Source organism: Procambarus clarkii, chromosome 68, assembly GCF_040958095.1.
Source record: "Procambarus clarkii isolate CNS0578487 chromosome 68, FALCON_Pclarkii_2.0, whole genome shotgun sequence".
Taxonomy (NCBI): domain Eukaryota; kingdom Metazoa; phylum Arthropoda; class Malacostraca; order Decapoda; family Cambaridae; genus Procambarus; species Procambarus clarkii.
This window is the reverse complement of record NC_091217.1, coordinates 70,765-92,825: the sequence shown is the minus strand read 5'-3', so window position 1 is coordinate 92,825 and position 22,061 is coordinate 70,765. Positions and strand designations below refer to the sequence as shown.

The window sequence follows — 22,061 nt, the reverse complement described above, 5'->3', positions numbered from 1 at the left end:
ATATTCGTCGAGCCCTTACCCACTGCTCAGAATGGAGCAACAAGAGTAGAGAGTGTGAGAGGATAACACAAGTACTGGCGAACAATGGCTACAGTAACCACGAGGTCAAGACATGGTTTTAAGATTTTGTGTCGTATTAGACGACAATTGGACCGATGGTACAATCCTCAGCCAAGAATAGACACTACACCTCCATTAAAATATTACAAATCTACTATACAGAGTGAATACAAGAAAGAAGAAATAATAATGAAAAAATAATCCCTAATGGAGTAAAAAGGACAACTCCTAACTAAAACATAGACATCATCAAAAACTACAGAACAAAGAAGACCGCCGATCTTCTCATTAAAAAACAGCCTGAAGCCAACTGAGAACCCTTTGCAGCAGTCGAACATGGTACATATGTACACCCGCCCCCCCCCCACGAAGGATGTAACCTTCAATTTAAATAAATAGGTATGACGTCGAACAAGCTCACGAGGCGTTTGACCTGTCATCTTCAATCAGGTGCCCCCAAAAATCACATGAGAGAAGACCATGACATCACCCTAACAAGGCAAATGCTGAATAAAAACACCTGTATAATAGACAAAGCCCAAGATGTAAGATTACAAATTCTTGAAGCCCTACACATAAGAACAGAACAATCCATTATAAACATTCAAGTATCAGAAATGTTCACTCTCCTCACCAAGTGAAAGCTAGACCGGAAAGCGTGCAATAATAATAACTTAGTCACAAGAAGGTACAACGGGTTGGTGAGATCACACAAGATTGGTATTTTTACCTTCATGTAAAGCCACTAACACGCGAAGCGTTTCGGGAAGTACAAGCTAAGGATGACGTCACTGCCCATAACACCATTCCCACTAGTCACCTGAGCAGCTCTTAATACCCTACGGGCTCACCATAGCCCGAGCTACTTGGAACTTTTTGTTCCAGGTAGCGAATCTTTAACAGCAATAACATCTTAATACCCTATCACCTGATATGACTTTGTACGCCTAAATTTTCACTGGCTCATCACCTTTCTCTTTATATTCTTATTTCTGTTTTCCTTGGCCAGTCACCTGACATAATTTTGTACGCACCTTCATATTAACCGCAGGCCCCCAACCCCAGGCCCCCAACCCGCTACCAACCCGTAGGGCTCATCCACCATACCCACAAGTTGGCAACCATCTCCGTTGTGTTGTGGTGCCACAGGTGCCAACAACACAGCCACACGGTGCCAATAGCGTAGTTCCCTTCACCCCCTCTCCGGGTCTACCCCCACCCCCACCTTTGTCACCCACTGCTTTCATAGCGTCTTCAAGGAAAACAATAAAAATTGTTTCACGCGGTGCGGCCATCTTAGACTACTGACGTTAGTGACTAAACCAGAAGTGTGTTTTGTGTTCCCAGCTGGTGCTGGTGTTGGCACGGGTGTTAGTGTGGTCATGCTGGTGTTGGCACGGGTGTTAGTGTGGTCATGCTGGTGTTGGCACGGGTGTTAGTGTGGTCATGCTGGTGTTGGCACGGGTGTTAGTGTGGTCATGCTGGTGTTGGCACGGGTGTTAGTGTGGTCATGCTGGTGTTGGCACGGGTGTTAGTGTGGTCATGCTTGTGTTTGCACGGGTGTTAGTGTGGTCATGCTGGTGTTGGCACGGGTGTTAGTGTGGTCATGCTGGTGTTGGCACGGGTGTTAGTGGTGGTCCCCGCTGGTGCTGGTGTTGGCACGGGTGTTAGTGTGGTCATGCTGGTGTTGGCACGGGTGTTAGTGTGGTCATGCTGGCGTTGGCACGGGTGTTAGTGTGGTCATGCTGGTGTTGGCACGGGTGTTAGTGGTGGTCCTCGCTGGTGCTGGTGTTGGCACGGGTGTTAGTGGTGGTCCCCGCTGGTGCTGGTGTTGGCACGGGTGTTAGTGTGGTCATGCTGGTGTTGGCACGGGTGTTAGTGTGGTCATGCTGGTGTTGGCACGGGTGTTAGTGTGGTCATGCTTGTGTTGGCACGGGTGTTAGTGTGGTCATGCTGGTGTTGGCACGGGTGTTAGTGTGGTCATGCTGGTGTTGGCACGGGTGTTAGTGGTGGTCCCCGCTGGTGCTGGTGTTGGCACGGGTGTTAGTGTGGTCATGCTGGTGTTGGCACGGGTGTTAGTGTGGTCATGCTGGCGTTGGCACGGGTGTTAGTGTGGTCATACTGGTGTTGGCACGGGTGTTAGTGGTGGTCCTCGCTGGTGCTGGTGTTGGCACGGGTGTTAGTGGTGGTCCCCGCTGGTGCTGGTGTTGGCACGGGTGTCAGTGGTTGGCAGAGGAGAGATAGTGGTGGCAATGCATCGGTGATGGGCGGCCCGCGGTCGTTGTTCTCTGGCGATCAGCCGCCAAGTTGCCAACATCTTGAAGACACTGGCCCCCAGCACATACCTGACTGTGCTGACCTAACACTGACAACATCTTGAAGACACTAGGGGCCTCGTAGCCTGGTGGATAGCGCGCAGGACTCGTAATTCTGTGGCGCGGGTTCGATTCCCGCACGAGGCAGAAACAAATGGGCAAAGTTTCTTTCACCCTGAATGCCCCTTGTTACCTAGCAGTAAATAGGTACCTGGGAGTTAGTCAGCTGTCACGGGCTGCTTCCTGGGGTGTGTGTGTGGTGTGAAAAAAAAAGTAGTTAGTAAACAGTTGATTGACAGTTGAGAGGCGGGCCGAAAGAGCAAAGCTCAACCCCCGCAAACACAACTAGGTGAATACAACTAGGTAAATACTGACCGCAGCATTTTGGAGGAAGGGTCGTCATAATAATATTGGTCGAACGTTAATGTCACAGACAAGACTCAAGCACATGTAAGAGTACGCTACTATCTTCTCTTTTCTGTCCCCCTCCCCGCTCAGCTCGTTGTCGCCGTCTGGGGGCTTAGTGGGCGGCTGCCGGAGTGTGATGCTCCTTGGGACAGTCCTCTGTCCTTTTCTAGCCTTGTGCTCCTGCTGCCGTCCTCTCCAATTCTGCTGGGCATCTTTTCCTTTTCCTTCTGTTTCGTTTTTCTCCCCCCTCTTCTCCTATCTGCTTGCCGTTTCCTGCCGACCTTTTGCTCGTTCTGGTTCTTCCCTTGGACTTCTTCTACTTTGACGCCCGGGTGCTTGAGGAGGCATACTCTTGCACCCGTAGAACTGCGGTACCCGACGTCGAGAGCGAGGGGAACCTTTTATTGTCAATCCCCACTTCGTCACTGAACCCGATCTCGACGGACTGTCGGTTTCTTAAGGTGGCGTTTGTGGGGCGTATACTCACGACGCACCCCTAGGAGGCCCCGACAAGATCGGCGATAGCTTCTTGTTGGGTGTCCTGCCTCTAATTGTGGCTCCATGGTGGGTGTGGGGGCACATTCGTGAGTGAATTCGTAATTTCGTCAAGATGATAACCCCTGTTTCGGCTGTTTCTGGCTTACCTTTTCAGGCTCGTGGGGTGGGCGACCAAGCCCCCGAGTCGGTCCGTATTGGAAGACCGGGCTCTGTAGCCTCCGCTGCATTGGGCCCCGACCTTGCTCCTCCTTTGGCCTCTCTGACTCCTTCCCCTGGCTCCCCTCCCTCCTCTGTGGTTGGGTCGAGCCCCAAGCCCCCAGTGGTGACTACCTCGTCCCCTGGCGCGGCTCCTTCTCTAGTTGTTACTACTGCGCCTTTTAACCCCTCTCTCTCTGGGGGTTCTCACCGCCGTTCTCGTCACGGCCGCCCTCGCTCGATTCCTTCCAGTTCTGCTACCTATCAAGCCTTGTTTGGTCCCGCTTCGTGGGCCAAATATTTTGATCTTCTCCCTCTTGATTCTGCGCCTCCTGACGATTTCTCCCTTCATCGACATCTCATTGATTCCGTGGATGCCTCCATTACTTTTAACCCCACTCGTCTCGGTACGCGTGTCGTTGCTGCTCCTTCTCAGGATGCTGCTTCCCGCTTGGCTGCCTTATCCTGCCTTGGCGAGACCCCCGTTCGGGTCTCGAAGAACGTCCAGTTGAATGCCAGTGTTGGCACTATTTTGCTCCCGCCCCATGTTGCGACCGGTGTTCGGGACCTACGCGACTGCCACGACGATATTCGACATATCCTCGCTGCCCAGGGCCATTCTATTCTCCAGGTGGACACGTTTACTCGTCCCCCTCGTGGTAGTCGCCGTCAACCCCTCCGGGTTGTGAAGATTACCTTTGATGGTAGGACCCTTCCACCCTCTGTCATTCTTGCTGGTGCCAGGTGCTCTGTCCAGGAGTACATTCCTTCTCCTCGGCTCTGCAACAAGTGCTGGAGGTTTGGGCATGGTGCCCTCCGCTGCTCCGGGACTGTCTCTCTCTGTCCTTTGTGTGGTGGCGAAGGTCACTCTAAGTCGGAGTGCGCTTCTCCCCAGGCTCGTTGCCTCAACTGCGGTGAGGCCCATCCTACCTTCTCCCGTGCGTGTGTCCATTACAAGCTTGAGGCAGCCGTCCTCAACTTGAAGCACCGGGAGCGTTTATCTTTTCCTGAGGCGAGGCGCCAGGTTCGCCGGCTCCCGCCTTATGCTAATATCTCTTATGCTCGCGTGTTGCGCTCTTCCTCTCCTCGTCCTTCCCGCCTTCCTCAGACTCACAACCGTTTCCAGGCCTTGGACCCTGATGCGCCCACTGCCCCCTCCTCTGTCCCTTTGGGTTCTCTCCCGAAGGATCCTCCTCCTGGTCCTCTGTCTGGGGTTCCCCTTCCTTCTACCCGGTCTGTCGTGTCTTCTGTGTCTCCTTCCTCGTCCCCCTCCGATCCTCCTTCCCATCCTCTTCCTCCATCTATCGGCTCTCCCCGCCGCCTGTCGGTGCGGGCGGATGTCCATCGCTCTCCTAACGGCCGTCGTGTGTGCTCTCGTTCGGCTTCTCCTGTTGAGACACTGGAATCCGTTGCCCGGTACGTAGTTGCTGGGACACCGGTCTCTTTAAGTCAGAAGCGGAAGCCTGGCTCCTCTCCTTCCTCTTCCCCGGCGGGTAAGAAGGCTTCGCTTTCTTCCTCAGCTCCTCCTTCTGGCTCTGTTGCTCCTTCCACTCCCGTTTCAGTGCTTGCGCCCCCTGTTCCTGCTATGGAGGTTTCTTTGGCCCCTGCTTCCCTTTCGGTTGCTGCTCTTGCTGGGGTGCGCTCCTCTCTTTCTACTCCCCCTCTTCCTGCTGCTGTCCTTGACTGCTCCTCTCCGTTGTCTCCTCCTCCTCCTCCTCCTCCTCCTCCTCCTCCTCCTCCTCCTCCTCCGGACCCTGCCCGCCCACCTCTGATCTGTTCTCCCGTTTCCTTCCCTCCGTCTTTGCTCAGTTTACCCATGCCCCCTAACCCTGACTTTGCTGACCCTGATCCCGACCCTGATATTCTTTAACGTGCTCTGTTGGTCTTTCGCCTTTGTTTCTTCCTTGTTCTCTGTTTTTGTCCTTTCTCTTCTCGTCGTTGTCCATTCTTCAATGGAACGTTCGAGGTTATTACGCCAATTTCCTCGAACTCCAACTTCTGGTTTCGCGGTTTTCGCCCCTTTGTGTCTGTCTCCAGGAGCCGATGCTTGGTGCTCGTCCTGGTCGTTTTCGTGGCTATTCCTTTCTCTCCCCCCCCCCCCCAGCCATTGCTGGGGCTTCTAATTCTTCTGCTCTCTTGATTCGGGCTGATGTTCCCTTTGTTCCTTTACTTTTTCCTTCGCCTCTCCATTGTTCTGCTGCTCGTATCTTTGTGGGGAAATGGTACACTGTTTGTTCCATTTATCTCCCCCCGGGTGTCCCGCTCTCTCTTCCTGATTTGAAACACCTCCTAGACTCCTTGCCGGAGCCTGTGCTCCTGCTGGGTGACTTCAATTGTCGTCATTCTCTTTGGGGTGACGTTCTGACGAATACCCGGGGTCGCCTCCTTGAGCCGTTTCTCCTCTCTTCTTCCCTGTCTCTTCTGAATTCTGGTGAGCCCACTCATTTGGACTCTCGAACTCGCACCCTTTCTTGTCTTGATCTTTCTCTCTGCTCTTCTTCTCTTTACTTAGATTTCACATGGCAGGTTCTTGATGACCTCCATGGAAGTGATCATTTCCCCATCCTTGTTTCCTTTTTCTCTTTTCGCCCTTCCCTCTCTTTCCCTAGGTGGCAGTTTGCTAAGGCGGACTGGACCCTGTTTTCCCTCAGTGCTACTCTCTCTGACCTCTCCCTTCTGCCCCTCTCTCGCGCTCTCCTCCTTTTTCATGACACTGTCTTCGACGCTGCCCTCCGCTCTATTCCTCGCTCTTCCTCTCGGGGTCCACGGAAGTGCGTTCCCTGGTGGAATGCGGACTGTGCTCGGGCTGTCCGCTGTAAGCGTGCAGCCTGGAAGAAGCACCGCCGTAGGCAGACGACCGATTCTTTTCTTTTCTTTCGGAAAGCGAGTGCGGTGGCCCGTAGGGCCATCCGTACGGCTAAACGTGAATGTTGGGCATCTTATGTCTCGACAATTACGTCCGAAACCCCTCTGGCCCAGATCTGGAAGCGTATCCGCAAGATAGCGGGTAAGTTCGTTCCCGATGTTTCACCGGTCCTTCACCTCCATGATACTCTTGTGGCGGACCCGTTGCAGGTCGCTTCCGAACTGGGTTCCCACTTTTCTTCTGTTAGCTCTGGTCTTCATCTTCCCCAATCTTTCCTTCTTCGTAAACCTGTCCTTGAGTCTCGTCCTTTAGATTTCTGCACTCATCTTCAGCTTCCCTATAATGATCCCTTCTCTCTCTCTGAACTTCGTTCTGCCCTGGCCCTCTGCGGTTCTACGGCGGCGGGCTCCGATGGTATTCATTATGAGATGCTTCGCCATCTCCCTCCGAGCACGTCTCAGTATTTACTGAGTCTGTATAATCGGATCTGGGAGTCGTCGTCAGTCCCTGAGGACTGGCTCGATGCCGTTGTCCTCCCTGTTCGCAAACCAGGGTCTCTGGGTACTTCCCCTAAGGACTTTCGCCCTATTGCTCTCACAAGTTGTGTCTGCAAACTCTTTGAACGTATGGTTAACGTTCATCTGATGTGGTTCCTGGAACACCATCACCTCCTCTCCCCTTCTCAATTTGGTTTCCGCAAGTGCCGCAGCACGACAGATGTCCTGGTGAACTTGGAGGTCTATATACGTACTGCTTTTGCTGCGAAGACCTCCGTTGTTGCCGTCCTTTTTGACCTAGAAAAGGCTTACGACACCACTTGGCGTTATCATATCCTATCTCAACTTCATTCTTTTGGCCTTCGTGGTCATCTCCCTCTCTTTCTCCGCAGCTTCCTCTCTCGTCGTTCCTTTCGGGTGCGCCTTGGTACCGCTCTCTCTCCCCCTTTTCAGCAATACGAAGGTGTGCCCCAGGGTAGTGTTCTGAGCACTACTCTTTTTCTGGTTGCCCTCAATGGTCTTCTTTCCTCTCTTCCTTCTGGTGTCTTCTCCGCTCTCTATGTCGATGATCTTACCCTTTGTTGTCAGGGTGATTATTCGCCTCTCCTTCAACGCCGGCTTCAACTTGCGATTGATGCCGTGTCGTCTTGGGCCACAGGTCATGGCTTCAAGTTCTCTACTTCTAAGACTTGTGCCATGACTTTTACGCGGAAACGGGTTTTTCTTCGTCCCTCTTTGTCACTTTATGGTCATCCCCTTGAATACAAAGATTCCGCGAAGCTTTTGGGGTTATTCCTTGACACTCGTTTGTCTTGGTCTCCCCATATCTCTTACCTCCGTGTTGAGTGCTCTAAGTCCCTTACCCTCCTTCGGGTCTTGTCCCATACTTCTTGGGGGGCAGATAGGCGCACTCTCCTTGCTTTACATTCCTCTCTCGTCCTGTCTAAGCTCGATTATGGTTGCCCTGCTTACTCGTCTGCTTCTCCTTCTACTCTTCGCCGTCTTGATGCTTTGCACCATACTGGGTTGCGCCTCAGTTCTGGTGCCTTTCGTTCGACTCCCGTCCTTAGCTTGTATGTTGACACTGGCTTCCTGTCTCTCCAGGACCGCCGTGATCGCTACTGTCTTCGCTATCTTGCGCGGTCCTTGCAACATCCTTCCTCTCGTCTCTGTCGTGCTTTAACTTTTACCCCTCCTGCGGTTCCTGTTCCTCTTCACCACCTCCCTCTTTCTGTCCGGTTATCTCGCCTGCAGGATTCTCTTTCCGTTCGTATTTCTGATGTTTCTCCTCGTGTTGTTCCTTCTTTGCCCCCGTGGAGGGTCCCTCTTCCGCGGTTTTGTACATCCTTGACTCGTATCACTAAAGCTTTTACCCCTCCTACAGTTCTAAAACGCCTTTTCCTCGAGCACTTTTCTTCTCACTCCCACTCCGTTTCTGTCTTCACCGATGGGTCTAAGTCAGCGGACGGTGTTGGCTACTCTGTTGTTTTTCCTGATCGCACTTATATGTGTCGCTTGCCTCCGGAGACTAGCATCTTTACAGCGGAACTTTATGCTATTCTCTATGCTCTTCGTCTCCTGCTTTCTCGTTGTCAGTCTTCCTTTGTGGTTGTTGTTGACTCTCGTAGTGCCCTCATGGCTCTCGGGTGCTTTAATCCAGTTCATCCGGTAGTTGTCGAGATCCAGCATTGGCTGTTTCTCGTTCACAGTAAATTTAAGTCGGTTGAGTTTTGTTGGATTCCCAGCCATATTGGCGTGTCTTTAAATGAGCGTGCGGATGCTGCCGCTAAGGAAGCTGTCCGCTCTTGTCCCATCTCTCGTAAAGGCATTCCGTATTCCGACTTTTACCCGGTTATCCATTCCTCAGTCCTTACCCGTTGGCAGGCTTCTTGGTTGTCTGTTACTGGTAACAAGCTACGTACTCTTAAATGTTGTGTTTCCTCGTGGCCGTCCTCCTTCCACCGTAACCGGCGGTGGGAAACAGCTCTAGCGAGGTTGCGTATTGGCCATACTCGCTTAACCCATGGTCACTTGATGGAGCGCCGCCCTGCTCCTTATTGTCCTAGTTGCATTGTCCCTCTTACGGTCGTGCATGTCCTTCTTGAATGTCCTGACTTCCAGGACGAGCGTGTGTCTTGCTTTCCGACCGCCCCTCGCGGTCACCTGTCCCTCGATAGAATTCTTGGTGACTCGGATACTTTTGATATCGTTCGCCTTATGCGTTTTTGTTCTCGTATTGGCATCCTTGGTGATATTTAGCGCCCTCTGATTATTTTGCGTATTTGATGGTGCTACATAGCCTTCCCGGTTTGGTGCCTTCTTTTGATAATTACTTACTTACTTACTTCTCTTTTCTGTATAAAATGTGAGAATCTTAAGCAGGATAGAACACGTTTAAGTGAGGTTTAATCAATGTTAGGATCAACCTTAGCGTTGATTTAGTTATCTCAACGTAGTCTCCCCAGCTTTTGGGAGAGTATTTTGCCAGAGAAAACGTATAATAATTTGAGCTCTAACTCCACGAAAACATGTCTGCACGTGATAATGTTAATTAACAGACAACGAGAAATGCTTTTTTTTTTACCCACAAGGTTATAGAAACATTGAGCCGCTTACTCGCTGATACAGTTAACTGTCAAGACATACTTCTGTTTAAAAATCAGTCTTCGTGGTGTCTTGGTGCCTTCTTGGCACCAAATCAGTCTTGGTGCCTTCTTTTGATAATTACTTACTTACTTACTTCTCTTTTCTGTATAAAATGTGAGAATCTTAAGCAGGATAGAACACGTTTAAGTGAGGTTTAATCAATGTTAGGATCAACCTTAGCGTTGATTTAGTTATCTCAACGTAGTCTCCCCAGCTTTTGGGAGAGTATTTTGCCAGAGAAAACGTATAATAATTTGAGCTCTAACTCCACGAAAACATGTCTGCACGTGATAATGTTAATTAACAGACAACGAGAAATGCTTTTTTTTTTTACCCACAAGGTTATAGAAACATTGAGCCGCTTACTCGCTGATACAGTTAACTGTCAAGACATACTTCTGTTTAAAAATCAGTCTTCGTGGTGTAGTGGTAAGACACTCGCCGGGCGTTCTGTGAGCGCTTTGTCATGGGTTCGTATCCTGGCCGGGGAGGATTTACTGGGCGCAAATCCTTAACTGTAGCCTCTGTTTAACTCAACAGTAAAATGGGAACTTGGTTGTAACAACGATTCTTCGCGGCGGGGATCGTATTCCAGGGACCTGCCCGAAGCGCTACGCGTACTAGTGGCTGTACAAGAATGTAACAACTCTTGTATATATCTCAAAAAAAGAATCCAGTTGGAAAAAATCCATCGGGGGACATCGATAAAAGCTGAACGTGTATGAATACACTCTGGCTTCCTGTCCCCCGACACTGAATTATTGATTATTATAAAATCTATATCTGCATTCCCCATTGCGAAGTGGTAACACACTCGCCTGGCGTTTCGCGAGCGCTAAATTAGACAAGGGTTCGTATCCTGGCCGGGGAGGATTTACTTGGCGGCAATCCCTAACTGTGTCCTCTGTTCACCCAGTAGTGAAAGGGTATACGTGATTGTTAAATGATTTGGCGGGTCGCATTCCGGGGAAAATTAGGATTAAGGACTTGCCCGAATCGCTATGCGTGCTAGTGGCTGTACAAGAATGTAAGAATTCTTGTGACACTCTTGCAGGTGTCTCGGGGCACCATGAGGACAGGTGCATGTGTCCTCGGGCACCATGAGACAGGTGCAGGTGTCCCCGGGCAGGAGCATGACAGGTGCAAGTGTCTTCGGACAGGAGGATAGGAGCAGGTGACACGGGGCAGCAAGGGGACAGGTGTCAGTGTCCCGGGGCTCAGCAGACGGCGGTTGGAGGGACCAAACACCTGCTGCACTTCCCACTATACTGACAGTCAAGTTCTGTGAGGTACCGGACCAATCATATCCAAGAATGGGAAATATAATGTCCTAAACTACATCCAGTTTTCCAAATTTGCACTTATAGTAATTCTCGTTTCTCGATTGTTTCTTTCAATAAAATCATAATAAAATTATTGAAATAAACTTAATCCAGTCCGACATTTTTAGCCATTGTCATTTTGCTGCTCAGTTAGTTCCTCCTTTACTTTAACTTCTTCAAGACCTGAAAATGGACTTATGATACAGTGTGGAGTCTCTAACAACAGAAGCTCTCACACACATCTTTGTGCAACATAAGCAAGTGGTCATAATAAACACGTAAATCTTCGTCATGTAGCCCAGTTTTGTTTTTTGTTGATAAGCTCAGAAATTGGTGCATATCACGATGGTCTATATTGTGCTTGAAAAGTTTCAATTTTTAAATAAACGAAGAGATTATTAGCCTTTATTTCAATAAACTTAGCAAATACTTCTGATAAATAATCAATATCGTGTCTAATCTTTCTTAAGTTTATCACTAAGGATCTGCGTTAAAAAAAAAACTCGACTATTATGTCGTGAGGTTCTTAAAAGCATCTTAAACAGTTGCCTTTTGACAGCCAAGAAACATAAACATGAATTAGAAAACATTCACAATTTTCACCATTCTCAACACAGTTTCCGTATCAGTGGATCAGTGAGAGCGTGGACATTAATGTTAGTACCTGCGGTACTGACACTCTGTAATGATGCCCTCACTAACATCTGTTGTAACCACATGTTGATGAATAACGCCAATGAACGAGGAAGATATTAGCAACACTTCTCTCTTAAATAACCAACAGAGCCACGATAGCGACGAGTGACGTAGGTGATCCAGCCAGCCCGTCCTCCACAGACTCCCCAGTTACACATGCATGTATATGCTAGTGAACGGTTTATATGGCAGTAAACAGTTTATATGGTAGTAAACAGTTTATATGGTAGTAAACGGTTAATTATTTTCTTTTAAGAACTGCTGAACTACGCTGTACACCGACTCTCGTTCAATATCTGTTTCAAGTTGCATTGTAAATAACAATCCGATCAAATTTTCATGTTGTATATTGCACACATAAATGAGGTGCAAAGACACATTACCCCGCAAAGTTAACTCATTTAACCATGTTTGCAAATTCTATTAACCTTAGTAAGCTGCACAAAATATTTAGAACGTTTTTTGCCATTTCATCTATGCGTCTTAATTTGCACTGTACTATTGCAGAGAGGAATCGTATGGGTAGAAAGAGTTCCTCACTGATTGTGTGTGGCTTTCCAGACTTAGCAAGTAGCAATGAAGTGTTGTATGATTTGAGCAGAATTTGAGCAGAATGATACGAAAACATAGGACGATAAAGTGTTTATTTAATTAAATTATTTACAGTGAATGAGAGCAAGTTGTATCTTTATCCCGACCTCTGCCAGCCACGTGACTGCGTGAGGGAATCATTACACAACTGCTCTCAATTACATATGGTCTCCCTGTGCTAGTTTATACTATAATTAGTCACATTTATTTATTTATTTATTTATTTATACAAGAATGTATAAGGCACTGTGTAAGGTTACATTCTTGTACAGCCACTAGCTAGCATAGCGTTTCGGGCATACCCTTAATCTTAATATTCCAGGAATACAAGCCGCCAAATCGTTTAACAACCAGGCACCCATTTTACTGTTGGGTAAACAGAGACTACTGTTAAGGATTTGCACCCAGTAAATCCTCCCTAGCCAGGATTCGAACCTAGGACAAAGCGCTCGCGAAACGCCAGGCGAGCGTCTTACCACTACACCACTGTAACTACAATATCACATTATCTAACTTAACCTGAGCTTAATTATGTGCAAATTCTTAATATATAATTTTGTTTTAGGAAATATCGTTTTTATTTTACTTTTAAGACATACAGCTCCGTCAACGACCCGTGGATTGGTTGTTGTATAAGTAATTAATAAAGCTTGGAAAGGCCGGCTAAAATGAATTAAGCCCTTTTACTATTATTTTGAGAAAAGGTGGGAATCCCACGACTTCGGGTTAAAAAAAAAAAAAGTAGTGAAAAAGTGTTGTGCAGCTACACGGTGAGAACAGCCCGGGTAGTGACAGCTTCTCCCATGGGCTTGACGGAAGGTCGCGGCGGTTGTCTCTCTCTTATGATAGAGACGGGAATACCAGCCTCTGACTATCTCTGTGGAGACAGCTGCCGTAGCTCTGTGGCACACTGGCGGGACACTCTAACTTTCACTGTGCGGCGGAGATTACTCCTAAGAAGGGCAATATGAGACAAGGCAACTGTCCCTTGTTGCTGGGACCAAGCTGCCAGGTGAACTATCCACTCAGGGTTGGTGTAGGAAGCTGGAAGGGTTATATATTAATTATGGGCCAAATCCGGTAGATGGGTGCCAGTCGGTCAAGGACAACGATTTAGTCCAGAAACGAGTATATATCAAACTAAATATATGACTTTTATGTATGTATATTGCGGTCATATATTATTTGATATGTGTTGAGGTCTGGTCAAGGGTGAGGGAGGACTCCGCCAGGTACAAGAACACAACGTTGGCTCCACCACTCATTTTGTGCACATATTCTCATGGGAAGAATAAATGAAACTGTAGTAAGCCTTTTGGCCTGTACACCCTTTTTGCTCCTATTTATATCCAATTGAAATAATCCACGACTGTTATCCAATTGGAGAAATAGTGCACGACTACCAACACTTTTGTACAATCAGTTGTGGTCTAGCGGCTAAAGCAGTTGATAAGCCAAGGTGCATTTTGCTCCTGGCTTTCTGGGTTCGAATCCTTCTTGGATGTGGAGATTTCGGTTATATATATATATATATATATATATATATATATATATATATATATATATATATATATATATATATATATAAAACGGAGGAAAGGGTCCTGAAAGATATTGTTAATAGAAACGTTATCCCTACAGACAAAAATCAGAGGATACAACTGACGATTTACTATAAAACCAGAAAAACGGCCAGGCTACTCATGAGAAACTCTCCAGACACAAAACAGAACGCTTTAAAAGAGACTAACGTCGTCTATGCCTTCAAATGCCCTCTTGGGGACTGTAAGCTCCAAAAAACCCAGTATATAGGCAAGACAACAACATCTCTTTCTAGGCGTTTAACGATGCATAAGCAACAGGGCTCCATTAAGGAACATATAATCTCTTCCCACAACCAAACCATCGCCAGAGAAATCCTAGTAAACAACACAGAAATCATCGATAGATACAGCGATAGCAGGCGGCTTGACGTTTGCGAGGCACTACACATCAAGAAGTCAACACCAGCAATCAACAGCCAATTATTGCACAACTATATTCTACCCACCTCAAGACTCCGCTCCAATATAGAAGCATCAAGAAATATGGACCAATAGGCTTTCTACAAACACTTCTATTCAATATCCATTGTTTCGTGTTCTGTCTTGTGTTGATGAAATTAATACCCTATTAATGCCACATCTTGTTCTGTCTTGTGTTAATGCCACATCACCCCTTCCACCTCACTCAAAGGTAGATATATAATCGGAGATGCGTAAGTTCTATTCAGTTGTGTATTTGTGAACTAAAGTCTTTGAAAATGTAATAAGTTTTACGAAACGCGCTCGTGTCGCGTCAGACTAGAAATAAAAATGAATTTTGGAGAATTGATTTTTGATTTACCTCCAACAGTGAAAAGAAATGTACGGAAGATTGAGAAAATTCGTGTTAGAATTATTAATCTTACTTTTTCGGTCATATTTAATAATATATGTCTACAAGAAAGACTGCTACCAAAATATACTAATATATATATTATATATATATATATATATATATATATATATATATGCAAACAAGCCTGAATGGTCCCCAGGACTATATACAACTGAAAACTCACACCCCAGAAGTGACTCGAACCCATACTCCCACAACTGGTATGTACAGGGACGCCTTAATCCGCTTGACCATCACGACCGGACATAAGGAAGTGATAGCCGAGGCTATTTGAACCACTTCCCCGCCGGCACTCGGATGGTAATCTTGGGCATAGCATTTTATCAAATCACCTCATTCTTTGGGGCACACGTGAGGAACACAAATGCAAACAAGCCTGAATGGTCCCCAGGACTATATACAACTGAAAACTCACACCCCAGAAGTGACTCGAACCCATACTCCCACAACTGGTATGTACAGGGACGCCTTAATCCGCTTGACCATCACGACCGGACATAAGGAAGTGATAGCCGAGGCTATTTGAACCACTTCCCCGCCGGCACTCGGATGGTAATCTTGGGCATAGCATTTTATCAAATCACCTCATTCTTTGGGGCACACGTGAGGAACACAAATGCAAACAAGCCTGAATGGTCCCCAGGACTATATACAACTGAAAACTCACACCCCAGAAGTGACTCGAACCCATACTCCCACAACTGGTATGTACAGGGACGCCTTAATCCGCTTGACCATCACGACCGGACATAAGGAAGTGATAGCCGAGGCTATTTGAACCACTTCCCCGCCGGCACTCGGATGGTAATCTTGGGCATAGCATTTTATCAAATCACCTCATTCTTTGGGGCACACGTGAGGAACACAAATGCAAATGAATGAGGTGATTTGATAAAATGCTATGCCCAAGATTACCATCCGAGTGCCGGCGGGGAAGTGGTTCAAATAGCCTCGGCTATCACTTCCTTATGTCCGGTCGTGATGGTCAAGCGGATTAAGGCGTCCCTGTACATACCAGTTGTGGGAGTATGGGTTCGAGTCACTTCTGGGGTGTGAGTTTTCAGTTGTATATAGTCCTGGGGACCATTCAGGCTTGTTTGCATTTGTGTTCCTCACGTGTGCCCCAAAGAATGAGGTGATTTGATAAAATGCTATGCCCAAGATTACCATCCGAGTGCCGGCGGGGAAGTGGTTCAAATAGCCTCGGCTATCACTTCCTTATGTCCGGTCGTGATGGTCAAGCGGATTAAGGCGTCCCTGTACATACCAGTTGTGGGAGTATGGGTTCGAGTCACTTCTGGGGTGTGAGTTTTCAGTTGTATATAGTCCTGGGGACCATTCAGGCTTGTTTGCATTTGTGTTCCTCACGTGTGCCCCAAAGAATGAGGTGATTTGATAAAATGCTATGCCCAAGATTACCATCCGAGTGCCGGCGGGGAAGTGGTTCAAATAGCCTCGGCTATCACTTCCTTATGTCCGGTCGTGATGGTCAAGCGGATTAAGGCGTCCCTGTACATACCAGTTGTGGGAGTATGGGTTCGAGTCACTTCTGGGGTGTGAGTTTTCAGTTGTATATAGTCCTGGGGACCATTCAGGCTTGTTTGCATTTGTGTTCCTCACGTGTGCCCCAAAGAATGAGGTGATTTGATAAAATGCTATGCCCAAGATTACCATCCGAGTGCCGGCGGGGAAGTGGTTCAAATAGCCTCGGCTATCACTTCCTTATGTCCGGTCGTGATGGTCAAGCGGATTAAGGCGTCCCTGTACATACCAGTTGTGGGAGTATGGGTTCGAGTCACTTCTGGGGTGTGAGTTTTCAGTTGTATATAGTCCTGGGACCATTCAGGCTTGTTTGCATTTGTGTTCCTCACGTGTGCCCCAAAGAATGAGGTGATTTGATAAAATGCTATGCCCAAGATTACCATCCGAGTGCCGACGGGGAAGTGGTTCAAATAGCCTCGGCTATCACTTCCTTATGTCCGGTCGTGATGGTCAAGCGGATTAAGGCGTCCCTGTACATACCAGTTGTGGGAGTATGGGTTCGAGTCACTTCTGGGGTGTGAGTTTTCAGTTGTATATAGTCCTGGGGACCATTCAGGCTTGTTTGCATTTGTGTTCCTCACGTGTGCCCCAAAGAATGAGGTGATTTGATAAAATGCTATGCCCAAGATTACCATCCGAGTGCCGGCGGGGAAGTGGTTCAAATAGCCTCGGCTATCACTTCCTTATGTCCGGTCGTGATGGTCAAGCGGATTAAGGCGTCCCTGTACATACCAGTTGTGGGAGTATGGGTTCGAGTCACTTCTGGGGTGTGAGTTTTCAGTTGTATATAGTCCTGGGGACCATTCAGGCTTGTTTGCATTTGTGTTCCTCACGTGTGCCCCAAAGAATGAGGTGATTTGATAAAATGCTATGCCCAAGATTACCATCCGAGTGCCGGCGGGGAAGTGGTTCAAATAGCCTCGGCTATCACTTCCTTATGTCCGGTCGTGATGGTCAAGCGGATTAAGGCGTCCCTGTACATACCAGTTGTGGGAGTATGGGTTCGAGTCACTTCTGGGGTGTGAGTTTTCAGTTGTATATAGTCCTGGGGACCATTCAGGCTTGTTTGCATTTGTGTTCCTCACGTGTGCCCCAAAGAATGAGGTGATTTGATAAAATGCTATGCCCAAGATTACCATCCGAGTGCCGGCGGGGAAGTGGTTCAAATAGCCTCGGCTATCACTTCCTTATGTCCGGTCGTGATGGTCAAGCGGATTAAGGCGTCCCTGTACATACCAGTTGTGGGAGTATGGGTTCGAGTCACTTCTGGGGTGTGAGTTTTCAGTTGTATATAGTCCTGGGGACCATTCAGGCTTGTTTGCATTTGTGTTCCTCACGTGTGCCCCAAAGAATGAGGTGATTTGATAAAATGCTATGCCCAAGATTACCATCCGAGTGCCGGCGGGGAAGTGGTTCAAATAGCCTCGGCTATCACTTCCTTATGTCCGGTCGTGATGGTCAAGCGGATTAAGGCGTCCCTGTACATACCAGTTGTGGGAGTATGGGTTCGAGTCACTTCTGGGGTGTGAGTTTTCAGTTATATATGTATATATATATATATATATATATATATATATATATATATATATATATATATATATATATATATATATATATATATATATAATCATACATACATGACACACTTGCATAAACACACAAGTTAACTGTAACACCAAGAACTCTTCCCCTGTGAAGGACTCGAACCTTAGAAAACCAGGTGCATCACAGACACTGATATAACCAGTGCTATGACCGCCAGACCACGAACAAATTGTTATAAGCGTTGAAAGTCGGGAGTCATTTCCCCAATAAATCAACCCTCAACGACACTAGTCCTCTACACTAGTCCACTACACTAGTCCTCTACACTAGTCCACTACACTAGTCCTCTACACTAGTCCTCTACACTAGTCCACTACACTAGTCCTCTACACTAGTCCACTACACTAGTCCTCTACACTAGTCCACTACACTAGTCCTCTACACTAGTCCTCTACACTAGTCCTCTACACTAGTCCTCTACACTAGTCCTCTACACTAGTCCTCTACACTAGTCCTCTACACTAGTCCACTACACTAGTCCTCTACACTAGTCCACTACACTAGTCCTCTACACTAGTCCACTACACTAGTCCACTACACTAGTCCTCTACACTAGTCCACTACACTAGTCCTCTACACTAGTCCACTACACTAGTCCTCTACACTAGTCCACTACACTAGTCCTCTACACTAGTCCTCTACACTAGTCCTCTACACTAGTCCTCTACACTAGTCCTCTACACTAGTCCTCTACACTAGTCCTCTACACTAGTCCACTACACTAGTCCTCTACACTAGTCCACTACACTAGTCCTCTACACTAGTCCACTACACTAGTCCACTACACTAGTCCTCTACACTAGTCCACTACACTAGTCCTCTACACTAGTCCACTACACTAGTCCTCTACACTAGTCCACTACACTAGTCCTCTACACTAGTCCACTACACTAGTCCACGGCAAGAGATCAACAGTTCGTTTTCATTAAGTCAGTCACATTTAACGGAGAAAACACGAGCCTGAAATATAGGACACACTTGCATAAACACACAAGTTAATTGTAACACCAATTATGATAGAGGATGGTATGTGGTAAAGAGTATTATGTGGTAAAGAGAATGCTATGTAATAAAAAGAATCTTAAATGATAAATAGTGATAAAGAAAATGGTATGTGACAAGGAGGATGATATGCGTTAAAGAGGACAGCTAGGGTGTGGTTGTGAAGAGGGGCAGGGTGTGGTTGTGAAGAGGGGCAGGGTGTGGTTGTGAAGAGGGCCAGGGTGTGGCCCGCTTCATGACCACATAGGTGTGGAGGATACAGAAGCCCGCGGGAAATACTCAAGAATTCAATGACTATCAAACAGAACCTTAACTGTTATGATAAGAGTGGTTATAACCAGTGAGGGCTGATAACGGTTATCTATGGCTCCTTAAAATGTACAGTCACTACATAACATCGTCACCACCTGAGTGCAACTTTTCTTGTCATCCCAGTACTAATGTTATCAATCGTGTAGGCTTGAACATGTATAGTGTGTAGGTCTACAGGGCAATAGACGAATGCTTCGCGCATCAATCTACAACGTTTCAGTGGAAGAGCGTTCACATATGTGAAAGTCTGGCCGAAACTCTGTGTATGTATCATCTTGTGTACCATCAATCATTTTATTCATAAATGACTGTATATTTATATTCCATTTGGCACAAAATTTCGGTACAATATACTGAATGCACAAGAGAAAGTCATAATAATAACATCACGCGTAATAGTTGTGATTATATGCTGTATAATCTTGTAAACAATATGTTATCAGTGTATCTTGACTACAACCTCTGTAACCTACGCAATGTGTGTTTCCAGAATAATAATATACTGTGTAACTATGCGTGTACCAGGCTACCGGACCGAGGGTGTGGTTGTGAAGAGGGCCAAGGTGTGGCCCGCTTCATGAACACAGAGGTGTGGAGGATACAGAAGCGTGAGATGAAGCTGTGGCACAGCGTGTAGAAACAATCACACTATCGGTGACATCAATGAAAAGCTCAACCGGTAAAGATACGTCAAGATAAATTCGATCAGAAAGTCCGTAGCTATACCTGCAGTCTCTACAGCTTTGTCTCCCGCCTCACTACTCCTACGATGGTTGAAATTGAAATAAGTTTATTGAGATATAAATACACTCTAAGGGATGAGTTACTTCAAGCTTTAGAATGTAGCCCGAACAGGGACTCGAACCCTGGACCCTTAGGTTAAAAGCCTAATGCTCTACCGACTGAGCTATCCGGGCGCTCCCTACGATAGTGTCCCAACCAACATCAACTCAGCCTCAACTGAGCTAGGCTACAACTGCATTAACCGTATCACTCGTTACCATCTGAGGCTACAGCTGCATTAACCGTATCACTCGTTACCACCCGAGGCTACAGCTGCATTAACCGTATCACTCGTTACCATCTGAGGCTACAGCTGCATTAACCGTATCACTCGTTACCACCTGAGGCTACAGCTGCATTAACCGTATCAATCGTTACCGCAGCATTCACCAAACCTTGATCCAGCGAGGTTATTATTATGTTATTGAATATTCGTTCGTGTAGTGAAAGGTAGATGTAATAACATTTATGTAGCTAAGAATAGATGTTAAGATTACTGAAAAAATAAGGTCAGAGATTACTGTATACTGTTATAAATATATATATATATTCTTAATTCTTACGGATTTCTTCCATGATATTAAATTCAATACATTCATTAACAATACAACCCAAAAATCCAATTATAATTATTAATTTCACATCAGGTAATGTGATCAAAGTTCAGATGCAAATTACTCCAAGAAATGTTTCAACCTAGAGCTTCACACAGCAACCAAACAAGGCGGAACGCAATTCCTTGTGTGGGTTTTAACAAGCGGACTGTGTTGATCCGCGGGAAACCAGTTGTGTCAACTCAACTCCCATGTGGGAGTCACCCAACACTTGGCACTCATCATGCCATTACTGAAATTGTTTTAATTTGTCATTTTTACAACGAATTTAAATATCGTTAAGTTACGCACTACTGAGTGGTTTGTGGGCCAGCCAGAGGCTTAGAACCCGCGCAGGAATATCCATACCCCCCCCCCAAAAAAAATACTGAGCGGCAGACAGGAAGAGCTCTAACCTACTGTATGCCTAAAACTATCAAGAAATTCCACATCTATTATGTTACCCAGTAATTTGTCCCATAGATCAACTAACTCATTACAGCTTGGTTTGTTCAAAGAAAGCATAGTTATCATATATGTTATCATACGAGTAGGAGACAATTGTAAGGGTCTACGGACTCTGCTGCCTCTGCTCTGTAAATATAAGCGATTTACACAAGATTGAAAAGCAACATTTGCAAATTCGTAGACAATGCAAAATAATGGCGAGAAGTAAATTAAGAAGACAAAAGATCCATACAGACGACCATGCTTTCAGAATGGACGAAAAAATGGCAGGTGCGGCTTATTATAAACAAAAAAGGGTTCTGAACTAATGATGAGAGTCGCATGATAGCTCCTGGACAATGTTGAAATTGCGAAGACTGAATGCAAGACAAATTTGGGGGGTCATGATTAGTAGCCAGCTTAAATTAAAAAAATCTATCAATAGTTGTATGGAATAACGCAAATAGAATATCGAGATTTATTTCAAGAAGCGTTAGCAACAAGAAATATATAAAAGGACAGGGATATATATATATACACACTGAGCGGTGTCGTACTGGAGTATACTTTAGTCCTAGACTATGTTCAGGACTAAAGTATACTTGCTGGTTGGTCAATGAGCTACTGTGATGCCTTAATAACCTTCTACAGGTTCAAAAGCGATAAGGCCAACACAAAAAGTATAAATAAATAAAAATATAAGTATAAATAACACATTTAATATCATTCTTCGGATTTATTTTGGCCTTGTTAGGGCCCATTTAGATTATGTAGTTCAAATTTTTGTCTATTCTGCAGAATTTATAAAATTTCCCTTCAAACAGTACAGAGATAGATGACAATGTTAGCCTCGGGAATTATAAACTATTCATATGAAAAGAGATTCAAGAAGGATTGGTATATTGTTTCAAGCTTATATGTGACAAATACAGGAATGAATTTGGGTGGACATAAATCGAAGCTGCCAATAGGCTTTCTGCAGTTACCTCAATGCTCATGTTTTTCTTGTTCCCAATACACCACCTTGGGATGTTCCCTGATCAAAAGGTTTACGTGTGAATTCATGTAATTGAAAATATTATTGTTATTGTCTGTCAAAAACGTAATCAGCTGTTCATTTAATTAATTAGATAATCTTTGACCCCATTAATTCATGCTGTATTATACTACTTTCTATGTAATGTACGCCCTCGGGATCAACACAAGTTGATAACCAGGTGGTTACTTCAACTGCAGGAACGTAG

General features: G+C 46.1%; 1 protein-coding gene and 1 non-coding gene across 4 annotated transcripts in view; one reads left to right on the top strand and one right to left on the bottom strand.

Moving 5' to 3' along the window:
* Positions 1 to 22,061, top strand: part of LOC123774751 (major facilitator superfamily domain-containing protein 12) — a 92,858-nt gene that overhangs the window by 19,351 nt on the left and 51,446 nt on the right. The gene's annotated exons all lie outside the window — the stretch shown is intronic.
* Positions 19,839 to 19,911, bottom strand: TRNAK-UUU (transfer RNA lysine (anticodon UUU)). Its single transcript has one exon. It is a non-coding gene; the product is annotated as a tRNA-Lys (tRNA).